Consider the following 12,879-nt stretch of genomic DNA (forward strand, 5'->3'; position numbering starts at 1 on the left):
GAGATCAGGGCATATATAACATTCCCTCTAAGGCTCAGAGACCACTGCCTAAGAGAAAACAGAAAGAATACGCAAGCAGAAAAAAAAAGAGAAAGAACTGTCAAACGTGGTCTTCCAGGCCTGACACAGAGATTGCAATCTTATAATTATCTTACAAACGCTAAGGTTATCTATACTGAAACTTCATAAACTGAGCTCATCAACAGCAATTACGGACTGGGTGGGAACTCATGTAGCTCCACCCTTCCCCGATGAATTATTGGCTACTTATGGATTCTGGGGGGAGGGACGGATATTATCAGTTCTGTTCCTACTGGAGAGCCCAACCGGAGGATCCGATATATAGTTCCACACCCCCTGGAGGTGGGCTTTCAGATTAAAGCCTTGATCCACTTCCAGTTAACTCCCTGTTTTATGCTGTGATTAAGGATGTGAGCTCTTAGCTCCCCACTCCTGCCACGCCTGCCACCTGAACTATGCTTCTTCCCTATAAGGCTTACTCCCTCAAACCATTAGCCAAAATAAACTCACTTCCTTACGTTCTCTTGGTCACCGTGTTTTCACACAGCCCCAGGAAAGTAACTGTCTTATCTTTTTTTTTTTTTTTAATTCATACTGCTGTGATAAACACCAAGACTGAAATCAAGTTAGGGAAAGGTTTTATTTTACCTAGAAGATTACAGTCCGTCATTAAGAAAAGACAGAGCAGGAACTCAAGGCAAGAACCTGGAGACAGGAACTGAAGCAGAGCCCACGGAGACATGCTTCATCCTGGCTTGTTCCCCATGGCTTATGTAGCAGGCTTTCTTATAGGATCCAGAACCACCTGCTCAGGGGTGGCACTATCCCCTCACATATCAATGATTAATCAAGAAAATGTCCTCTAAACTTTCCTACAAGCAATCTGACACAGGCGTTTTTCACAACTGAGGTTGTTTTTCTCAAATAACTATAACCTTTGTCAAGTTGACAAGACAAAAACAAAATAAAAACAAACAGTATCATTATTTTAAAGAAAGAACAGAAAGGACTTCAAGAGAGAAAAAAATAAGAACACATACAAAAAGATCAGTAATTAGAATGTATTTAACTCCTCCAAGGTAATAAGCGGCAGCTGGAAAATTCCTGTTTGACTGTTCCACAAGAGTTGCAACTGGATTCAGCCATCTGCAGAGCTCATGTTCAAGAACAGTGAAATCCAGTTACAAAATAAAATAAAAGACCTCATAATTTAAAAGTCATTTGTGATTAACTATTGGGCTATATTTGTGCTACATGAACAGGTCACAAGCTGGACAAACCTATATGACTTCTTTGCATTATCTAAACCATTAAACAAACCCAAGAACTGAATAAAGAACAAACGTCCTTTAGTGATAAGCTATTAGAATATTTAAGTATTAGAAAGCTTAAGTTTTGTAATAGGATAAAAACACAGGAGATAATGGAAATGAGCAATCCAAAGTCAAAGGGAATCTTCCAGTGTCAGCTACAAGATCTTAGGACAAGAGATGCACTGACTTTCAAAACAATTGAAGCATGTGAGTCCAGAGACAGATGTGCACAAAACCGTCATCACTAAGACTGTCATGTCCCTTATAATGCTAGTTTTCAAACCAGACACAGAATGCACAAAAGCCTAAACCAGCTACATGTGCAAGTATGTGTGTTTGTGTAAATATACTCATATAAAAACACTATTATTCCTAGATATGCTTTTCCTTAACCCACTTCTTAGAACAAGAGTTAGATCACAACAAATGAGGAAAACTGCAAAGACTTCCTGCTTGGAGCAGCTTCTCCATTTAACAGTAGAAAGCATGCTGAAACCTTCCTAGCACATGCCAAACGTTTCCAGAACTTACTTATCATGGTGCCCCACAAATCCTCTCAGAATGGACATTGCACACTCTTTGGGAAGCTGAAGCCAGATAGTGGCCAGAAATGCTTTGCAGCAATTCTGGAAGACTTCTTAGAAAATTCCACGTGTTGTTTGGTTGTTTGTTTCTCTATGAAGCAGATTTACTTTGCAGACTCAGCCATTATCTGATTTAAGTATCAAGAAAAAGACATTACAGAGCCTAGCATGATTTTTATCCTGATCGAAAAGACAGGAGGGGGTACATGCTCTGCTCTAAAAAAACAACAAACTATAACAAAACAAAAAACATTATGTGACAGATAATTAGTATTAATTTTGAAACCTCTCTGTTTTACATATATAGCATTATGGTGCATTCTGTATGCAAGTTAGATTGAGCTAAAATATGCCCGCATAAGTAATAATGCATTTTTTCTGACTGTATTAGTACCCAGAAGAGATGAACACTGTATCTGTTGTCTAAATAAATAAGAGCCACTTTTACCAGTGTGATGGGTACTACCTAATCTTTGGAGTGACAGGACAACAAAAGTGTCTTCTCTCTCCTCCTCCTCTCTTTTCTCATCTCTTCCTCTCTCCCTCTCTTTTCCTGTTGAACTGGGGTATACCTCTTCTCCGGCCACCTGGTATCACAGCTCTTAATTACTTGGTCTTTGGACCTCAGACCACACAGCAGCAGTAGAACGACCCTCATACAGGCTCTTGAGTTCTCAGATTGAAGCTGGGAAGTCCACCACTGGCTCCTGTGCATCTCAAGTCTTCGAAGAGGGGCTGACTACATCGTAGGCATTCCTGTCTCTGGCTTGCAGATGACATATGGTAGGATCTGCCCCTAAAAACTGCATAAGCTAGTCGCATTTCATAATAAGTCCCTCCTATATCATTGTGCCATGATGATTCTGTGTCTCCCATGAATCCTCATTAATATCTATATGTGAGGACTTAGAAGTCAACAAAACAGCAAAAGAGCCCTCAAGGCAATGGTGACACTGTGACAAATTCAGGTACAGAAACTGGGGAGAAATTGTGCAGTTAATTGGTGATCCTCAGCTCTGGGGAAACTATACCACCAATTGCTTACTTCCAGCCAGGAGTCCTGCCCCACTTCCCGCTCTTGGGTTTCGCACCCACTCCATTAACCGCTTTGCATGTTGCCATTGTTTAAATCTCTCCTAATCTGGAAAGTGGTTAAATTAGCTGAGCTGAGAAATGCATCACCCATTTCACATGTGCACTCTCCGGATTTTATATTTGAAATAAAATGCCAACAGGTCATACTAATTAATTTTTTTCTTCTACACTTGACGTTAGGACTACTTGAGCTCATTATTCAAATTTATGCCAAATTGTGCATATATTAGCACTAGTCATCTTCAGTACATTCAACTCTTGTGGCAAACAATCTACAAGAATACTCTTTTATCAACAAGAAACTTTTAAAGTCTCCAGGCACTAAAATCAAACATGTCAAGTAGGATTTCTAAATTATATATCTTACCACAAATGTCAAACAGGTCCCAGGAAGAGAAGTAGCCTCAAGATCTGCCCATAGGATTGAATTGCTCAAACTAGTGAAAACCAAAGTTGGGAGAGGTTACAACAGAAGGTGCTTGGAGTTTAAGAAAACTAGAGAACTATTTTCCAAAGATAAGGAGATATGATGTTAAAAAAACCCAACAAAATAAATTAGTCAAGTTAATCAATTATTTTATTGAAGAGAGACAAAAGACCTTTGCTAATATGTTGCCCTCTCCCAGAATCTCTGGATCCATGTTTTTATTCTGGTGTAGCTTAGAGGTATGCTGCAGCCTGAGAAAGCCCATGAGAATTCACAATGGTTGGGAACCTAAGTTTATTGTACATGGAAGCTTTATGAGTCCCTAGATGTGGGCTAAGCAATGGCCATCCATCCATCCATCCCAGGCACAATGCCTACATACTCAGAGAAAGCAATCTGCTGGGAGCAAAAGCTACAATCTGAGGTCATTTATTGTCCTATATGAGTAAATCACTCTCCACCTTCAGCAGGGCCAACCAGGCCAGAACTGACTTTCCCTGAACATGCATTATGGGAACATGAACTACCTTGTGCTGTATTAAAGTTGAAGGGAAATACAGAGGACAGAGGAGAAAGAGCAAAGGAAAGGAAAGGATGGCAAAGAAGAGGCAGAGGGAAAAATAACTTACACCAATATAAAAAAAGTATCTATTTATTTTGTTCTTCAATCTTTGCTACAATGCTGAGAAGTGGAAAGACGCATCCTCAGAAGGGCTAGGTGATACACTCTAAATGTCGCAAATAGCCAAACAGCAAGGCAGTGCCATATGTCTTTTACTCCCAGTGGCCACCCATTTGTTGAACCCAAATGGTCAACAAGGTATAAGTACAGAAATAAAGTAACAGCATGGAAAGAAGAGCTGAGAGTGCTTTGAAAGACACAGGATGTCATTAACCTTCAAAACTGAGCTCAGGAGAGTGAAGGCAGAAATGGGGGACAGATTGGCCAAGGAGGGGCTGGATCTGTCATCCCTCAAGCTTCACAGGGAAAACTGCGAATATGGAGGGCCAAGAGCAACAATTCTAAGGCTGTACAGAAGATCAGGACTGGGGGATGCAGAAACTATGATTAAAGTCTGCATGAACACACTTGGCACACGTAGAGTTCATTTCAAAGCTGCTGGATTTTCAACAGGCCACCTTCTGAGTGATTTACACAAATTACATGGTCTGATTTACACAGACCATGAATGAAGCTTGCTATAACTAGACAATCTTCACTGGAATTCAGTGTTCATGGAACTTAAGTGAATGCAGTTGACTTTATGCAGAAATAAACCTATATATAGCAAGCAGTCGCTAATAGCTTTGAAAGCCATAGATTCAATACAGAATACAGACGACTTTAATCTAATTTGTGATGAACAATCACAAGGGTTGCTTTGCTATTAAAATGCTTATATTTGAATGTTTAACATGGAATTGAAAAGCTGACTGACTACCAACATACTCTAAACAGGAAACAAATCTCACACTCTCCCTTGAGGTATAAAAAGTACAATAATTTAGCTTTAGATATTCAAAGTGTCTCCAAAGATTTTTTGGAATGAATGTTTATGAAACATTTGTTTATAACCACTATCTATTTGATAGCCATTTCACATGCCATTTTAATGCTGGAATATCGTTGGCAAATAACTACATTAAGAAAAATGTAATAATTATAGAGCCAGTGAGCTTAGCTTTCCTTCACTCTTCTGCACAGCCTGACAGCCCAGCGTAATGGATGAGATTATGATTCCTACCTCCTCATTACTGTGAAGATTAAGTAATGCCTGCAAAGCACTTATAGATAGCAAATCCATCCGATAATCTCCTCTCAGACTTATTAGAGTCACTATGCCTTCTTGTAATTCTGTTATCAATGCATACTGGTCACTGATAAACACTCAGAGCAAATTTCATCGGACCACATATAAAACCTTTGATACCAGATAGAGAGGGCTACACCAAACTAAATAAGAGAAATCACCAGATCTACAAAGACGGAAGGGACCAGCAGCTGGCAGCCCCTTGATCTAAGCAACAGCCCTAGGGAGCAAAGCCAGGAAGAGCTGTCTCTGACATCCAGTCTACATGAAATTGAGAACAGGATTAATAAACTGGAAGAAACTCACAGCTGTTAATTCATTCCCTGCAAGGAACTGTGATACATTCAACAAGGTATCAGTGTGGAAATAAAGGTATTAGCATGCTTCAGAGGGGAGAAAAAAGACAGGATTTAATTATCCGACACTTCTGCGGTTATGGTATACCACCTGTTAAAGCAAAATTGCGGCTAAATGGGTCCATTTATTCATTCAAAGCACAAACAGCTATCTTCAGAGGGATCCTGGAAAGAACATGAGACGCCCTGGGGAGAAGCTTCTCAGAAACCTCAGGAGTTTCAGTTCCCTTCTAGGTATACAGATGCAGAATACAGAGACCTTGCTAGGGCATTTTAAAATGCTGTCACTGAGACGGGTGACTTCATCAATTGTGAACTTTATATGATCTAGAACCATTTGAGTAGAGAGTGTCAATGACACACTGTCTAGATTAGGTTGGCCTGTGGGTATGTGTGTGTGAGACCATCATGAGTATGTTAACTGAGGTGAGAAGACCCAGCCTGAGAGCACATTCCCTTGGGCTGGGTCCTGAACTGTGTGAGAGGAGACATGAAAACCCAGTGTAGACATTCATACACTCATTCTCTCTCTGCCCTTGACTGTGCAAGTGATGGGCCTGGCTGCTTAACATGCCTGCTACTGTGACACTTCCAGCGTGAGTGACTAATGTGGAATTGGAAGCTAAAATAGAGTAATTAAGTTAAAACCTTTTCTCTTCTATGTTGCTATTGTTGGGGTTATTTTATAAAGGCACAAGGACTAAGGTTATCAGTTTCTGAAGAGATTAATGAATATAATCACAGATATAAAAGACCATAAACTAGGAAATGTTTGAACAACCGAGTAAACTATCAAAATACAGATACTAAATGGAGACAAGATGCTTCCTGTGAGCACATGCAGACATTTTGTAAAATTTGACATTTCATTTAGGATCAATTTTGGACTTATGGGCAAGCAACAGGGTTAATGTCAAGTATGCCCTATCTTTTTTAACAACTAATATGTAACAACAACAAAGAAAAAGCTATCCCTTAGAAATTAACACAGAAGAAAAGCTGGAGGAACTTGAACTAGCAATGATACTTTAGACAGAAAACCAAAATCATGGAATGTGAAAGAAAATGTAACTCCCTCAATATGAAAACTCTGTATAGGCGCTGTTAGGAGAATATGAAGACAAGGCACAGACTGGGAAAGAGTCTTTGCAAAGCACTTCTCTGAAAAGGAAACGCACCCTCAATGCATAGATCCTTAAAATTCAACAATAAGAACAAATTCTAAAATGGCTCTTTTATTGCGTTCATTTGTCTGTGGATATACAATTCAACTTAGACACGGTAAATTTATAAATTTGAAGCTAGGTTCTGCATAGGAAAGAAAATATGTAGTGTTTATATTTCTTATCCTGGGTTACCTCATCAGTGGGATATTTCTCAGTTCTAAACATTTTCTTGAAGATCTCATAATTTTTTTTCTCTAGAGCTGAATGTCATGACATATACGAACCATGGTTTTATTATCCATTCACCCTCCAGTTGATGGACTGGGCAACATCATAACTGGTTCAAGTGCTGAGAGTAAGTGGCCATTGAGTGCTCAGCACTAAAGGCAGCATCAAAATCATCCCTCCAAAGGACCGTGGAGCATCTAGGAAGAGAGAGCAGAAAGACTGCAGGGGACTAAGGATGCAGATGAGTGCCGTGAAAATGCTGCCTTTTAGATGCAGCCTGCCACTGCAGTCATGAGGACACAGCCACTGTGAAGACCTACAAAAGGCGTGTCTCTCCAACATTCCATGACTGGGGGTGGGGACCATGAGACCCCTCCCCTCCCTGAAAAGTTTTACCATATTTAGTATGTTTTATCATATGGTATTAAATATTGTCTCAGCATGCCATCCATCCAAAATCATTCCTTTGTAATGAACCGAGCTGAAAATTCTGTCCACACAAAAATCTACGTATGAATGTTTATAGCATTCTTTAGAAAATAATTTTCAAACTGTGGGTGTGACCATGGTATTCTTCAGTAGGTGAATAGTTAAACCTACAGCAATGTGTCTGTACAACAGAATACCAGGCAATAACAAGAAATGAGCTATCAAGATCTAAAAGCCCTATTAGAATTTTAAATACATGCTGCTAAGTGACAAACATGAATCTGAAAGACTGCCTACTACTATATGCTTCCAACTATATAATGTTTTATAACCAGTAAAATTATGAAGAGAAAAGAGACAGATAATAATGAGGATGAAAGCTATGAAATATGGTACTGTAGGCACAATCTGCCCATGGCACTCATAACTCCCAGTAGCTACGACTGTTGTATAAAGTCAAGACTGGACCCCTAAACATTCTATCATAGAGGTGGAAAGGGCTGATGGGGCCCAGCCAAGCCCTGCCCAGAAGAGCTAGTGGTCTTAGGGGATGCTGGGGAGAGAAAATGAGTGATGTGGCCACTGTTAATTTACTGGCCCAGTTAAACCCAGTAGGTCACAACATAAAGATAACAGACAAAACAAAAATACATGAGCCTGGGGGTCTTGGTTAGAGAAAGGGGATTCACAGGATGGTCTGAGGTGGGATGGGCAAGGTGGGAGATGAGTGTTACCAGAATATATTCTATGTATTAAATGATCAAAGAGTAAATTAACAAAAAATTATAGGGAAATCTACAAGAAGCTTGAGGTAGCAGGGAGAGTCCAGTGGCAGACACGAGTTTGGGAGAAGAAGATGAACGTGGTGCTTTTATACCATGGTTTGCTTCTAGAGTAACGAACTTCCTGTGTGTGGCAGTATGGGAGTGAACTCAGGCCATGGTGCATTCACAGAAACACATGGTGCACGAGAGCTGTTCCTGGGGCACCACACAGGTAGAGGTTAGTAATGAGGGTGGGGTGGAGACTTGGGGGAGAAGTGGGTATAAAAAAATCCTCCCTGCTATCCCCTTAAATTGTGTATAAGCATCAATTTGCTTTTAAAAGCATCTCCTTACTTTTCAGACATGAGAAATGCCCTATGTCTGCCGTGGGCGGGTACTCCACTGGCAGCAGATAACTGCCTGATAAACGTGCCTCCCCTTCTTAGTGTCAAGGATTACTCAAGAGGTCAAAGGGCTGATAGGAATTACAGACTGAAAATGAAAGCTGACAAAGAAAGGCAGGGATGGAGGAAGGGCAGAAAACCCTAAGAGAGGATATGGTAAGAGACACGTGGAATCTCTCCACTTTATCTCATTAGCTTGAAATGTGCCAAGGTTTCTGGGATTGAATTCTTACTTGACATCTGTTAATAATGAGATCGAGTCAATTGGCAGTGTTTCAGTCTTCCCCAACCATGAGCTGCTACGGGTACATTTCTCCTACAACCTGACATCATTAGCAGCCCATTGCTTACCTGGAACTAGCAAGGACCACTAATAAGCAGATTAGCATACAAAAGGGAACCAGGCACCCTATGAACACTGCCTTGCCCTGCTATGTCTGCAGTCTGTGAAAGATTTCACAACCTCTGGTTCTTATGATTAAAATTCGAATTCTGTAGCTTAAGCTAAACCAGGTCCTGTCTGTAGTTAATTTAAAATGTCAGTCACAAGATAAAAGCAAGCTATGTAGTTTTTAGTGGACTTTGTTAGGTGAGATTTCTAAAGTACATTTTCTGGAAACTAGTTGGTTCTCCACAAATCTCTGTTTCCAATTATACTGAATTCTGCCTTTTGTCACAATAGCACTCTACCTGAGAGGGTATCTGTGGTAGCTTGAATAGGTTTGGCCCCCCATAGATTCATGTGTTTGAATGCTAGCCCCACAGTGAGTGGCATTATAAAGAGGCACAGTCTTACTGGAGTAGGCGTAGCCTTGTTGGAGGAAGTATGTCACTGGGGGTGGGGGGGGGGGTAGTTCAAGGTCTCCTATCCTTAAGCTCTGACAGCCCCATATGGAATCTAGTCTCTTCCTGGCTGCCTTCAAATAAAGATGCAGAACTAGTGGTTCCTCCAGCATCATGTCTGCTGCAGGCAGCTATGCTTCTCACCATAATGATAATGGACTGAACCTCTGAAACTGTAAGCCAGCCCCAATTAAATATTTCCCTTATAAAAGTTGCCTTGATCATGGTGTTTCTTCACAGCAATAAAACTGTAACTAAGACAGTATCTCTGGGAATATGAAATTTGCATTTTTAAATCCCCATGAATTCTTTGGTATTTTTAATTTTTAGTAGCAACATCTGGACTTCCTTTTCTTTTAATTTGGCAGGCACATTGTATACAAAAGGGACTTGGCTGAAGGTCTATAAGTCATTCAGTGAATCACTTTAGAAAACAGGTTTAAAGTACTTTCTGACACCAGAGGCAACTATAACATATGCCAGGAGTTTAGCATTTTGTACTGAGTAAGGTACAATACTTGCCTTCAAGGTGTTAGTGAACTTTGGGGAAGAGTTGTGTATATAAAATATCCTATTAGTGACAGCCTTATGATGGGAATTCCTGTGGACAAATATTAAAGTTTGTTTAAGACTCTGAGAAGGTACACATAACCCAGGACCAGACAGACTTTCATAAGGAGTGCTCCCTCTAGTGACAAACATGAGAATTTCAATATGGGAAGAAGGTCTCAGACAAAGGCAATTGTTGTATAGTCCTAGGCCATCCTGGTAGTGTGAGACAGCAAGACCTGGGAAGGAGCTCAGGGTCAGGAATTAGGAAGGTCTGTCTGCATTGGAGTTAGTGCTGGTTGAGACTTCACTATTTGTCTAGGTCAGGGTTACTATTGCTGTGACAAAACACAGTGAGCAAAAGCAAGCTGGGAAGAAAGGGGTTTATTTGTCTTACATTTCCACATTGTAGTCCATCATTGGAGGAAGGTGAGGCAGGAACACAAATAGGACAGAAACCTGGAGATGGGAACTGATGCAAGTACCTTGGAGAAATGCTGCTTACTGGCTTGCTCTCCATAGACTGCTCAGCTTGTTTTCTTATAGAACACAGGACTAACTTCCAGCCAAGAGATTGGCACCACCCGCAATGGGCTGGGCCTTCCCTGATCAGTCACTAGTTAAGATGACCTATAGGCTTGCCGACAGCCTGATCTTATGCAAGTATTTTCTTATTTAAGGCTCCCTTCTCTCCAAAGACTTTAGCTTGTGTCAAACTGACATAAAACTATCCACCCCACAATTTTATACTTAGAATCCAAGACATTATTCTTTAAATATGGGTAGACTGAAGTAGGAGGGCCAGCTTGAGCACAAGGCAAATATGGGCTATACAGCTCAGTTTTAGGCAAGCCTGGTCTACATAGCAACAATGCATCTCAGAAAACAAACAAGGCTGGTAAAATGGCTCAGCTGGAAAAAGTTTATTACTTTGGACTTGTGGCCTGAGTTGGATCCTCAGGACCAACCTGGGAAAAAGGAGAATGGACTCTCACAGCTGCCCTTTAACCTCCATATACATGCTGTGGCATGTACACAGACACACAACACATACACATACAATCACACACATGTATACACACACACACACACACACACACTGAATGGATGTCAACAAATTTCTGATCGATGAAGGTTTCAAATCTACATTGATGATGACAACTTCAATGTTCCCAGTTTGACTAAACTTTAGACAAGTGTCCTTACTAAATCCTCCTGTACTCTTATTCTGTAAAGCATTTATGTAAGCAAACTTACAATGATAATTTCTTTCTCTGACCTATTGAGATGTAAACCTTTCTTACCAGTTTTATAGCCTGCCAATTTAAAAAGGGAGACAGACAGATCCAAACACTCAGGAACACCGCTGAGATGTGAACACCATGAAAGAGAGAGCCCTTACGTCACCATCTATTGGTAGTATAGAACTTCCATTACTGGTAATAATACACAACCAGTAAACATAGATGGGCTATCATACTGCCCACCAAAATCCTGAGTCCTTTTCTACGAGCTTAATCCAAGGCTTCAAAGAGTTCCTCACCTTTCTCTTGGACAACATTTCACAAAGATCATTGCCAGTTAATACAAGAGACAATTTTGTAGAAAACAATATGAATATGCAAGGATAAATTAGCAAATGACTACAGGAGTGAGATGAAGAGGGCTATCTGGATGAGGGAGCAACGGAACACACAAAGGGAGACAAATGGGAGACTTCTCCATGGCCAATTAATTAGGTAATAAAAGATAGGGGAGCAAAGTTCACTCAGGGATGGTATACACAGGTGCGGAAGCACATCCATGTGACACAGTTGCCTAACAGCCTGGTGGACCTGCAGCTGCAAGCTTCAGCTGTGCGGAAGAAGGTTCAGTAAGGCAACAGAAGCATCAGAGGGAAAATGGTGAGAGCTAATTCCATAAAATCAAGTAGACATGAATGATGGTGGATTACAAGACCACCAATAAGGTGATCTGATAATACCCAAAACATCAGCATAGGGCTCTTGAGTAACAGACAGAAATGGGGAAAATATTCTGATGGCTACAGAGCAAAGATCAGAGGGAAAAAGAGAAAATGAATTCTAGATCTCCTTGGACACCTTCCCCGCTACAGCCCATACTGCAACATCTCTAGAGTTAGCTACCAACAGACACTTTAGTTTTCCTCATTCCAAATCATCAACAAAATGCACATGGCTCATGAGAAAGTTCATGTGAGGAAGTAAAAGCCCAGAATTATCCCAGCCTCAGCTCCTGGACAAAGATAACAGATTCAAATGGAAGCCCAATGTTGGGCATTATTTACCCTGTTTTAGTTTTTCTTCCTGTTTCTGACGAATGTGTTTTCTATATTATCAGTGGTAACCCAGCAGAGACAACAAGAAATAAATCTCAAATGCCTTTTCCTTCTCTTAGACAGTAAAGACTAAAAGTCTAGGTTGTATAATGTTATAAAGTATCAGCATCTACAAGCTTAATATGAAAGTCTGCCCTCACAATATAATGGTTTATTAAATCCGATTTTAATGAGGATCCCTACCACCATCATTGAATTATAATTCAACAAAAATGATCAGTAATCTCTTGGATTTCACATCCAGTATGAGGGTGATGTCAGAATCTAAAATCATCTGGAAGAAGGATCTATGGCCATGCCAGTGGCATATTGTCTCTATTAATTTAACTGAAGTGGGAAGACCTGCTCACAAGCATATAAGTTCACAAGCATATAAAGAGGAGGAAGCAAGCTGAACACAAACATACATGTGTTCATTCTCTCTGCTCTTCACTGTGGATGTGACTTCAATTTCCTGCTGTGGGAAGCTCAACATTGACGGGTTGTATCTAGGACCTGTGAGCTAAGATAAATCCTTTCTCCCTGAGTTG

The 12,879-nt window shown here is 40.5% G+C and overlaps 1 protein-coding gene across 4 annotated transcripts in view; it reads right to left on the reverse strand.

Annotated features, from left to right (window-relative positions):
- Positions 1-12,879, reverse strand: part of Dgki (diacylglycerol kinase iota) — a 429,274-nt gene that overhangs the window by 94,359 nt on the left and 322,036 nt on the right. The gene's annotated exons all lie outside the window — the stretch shown is intronic.

The sequence above is a fragment of the Grammomys surdaster genome, unplaced genomic scaffold (genome assembly GCF_004785775.1).
Source record: "Grammomys surdaster isolate TR1022 unplaced genomic scaffold, NIH_TR_1.0 186, whole genome shotgun sequence".
In the NCBI taxonomy this organism is placed as follows: Eukaryota; Metazoa; Chordata; class Mammalia; order Rodentia; family Muridae; genus Grammomys; species Grammomys surdaster.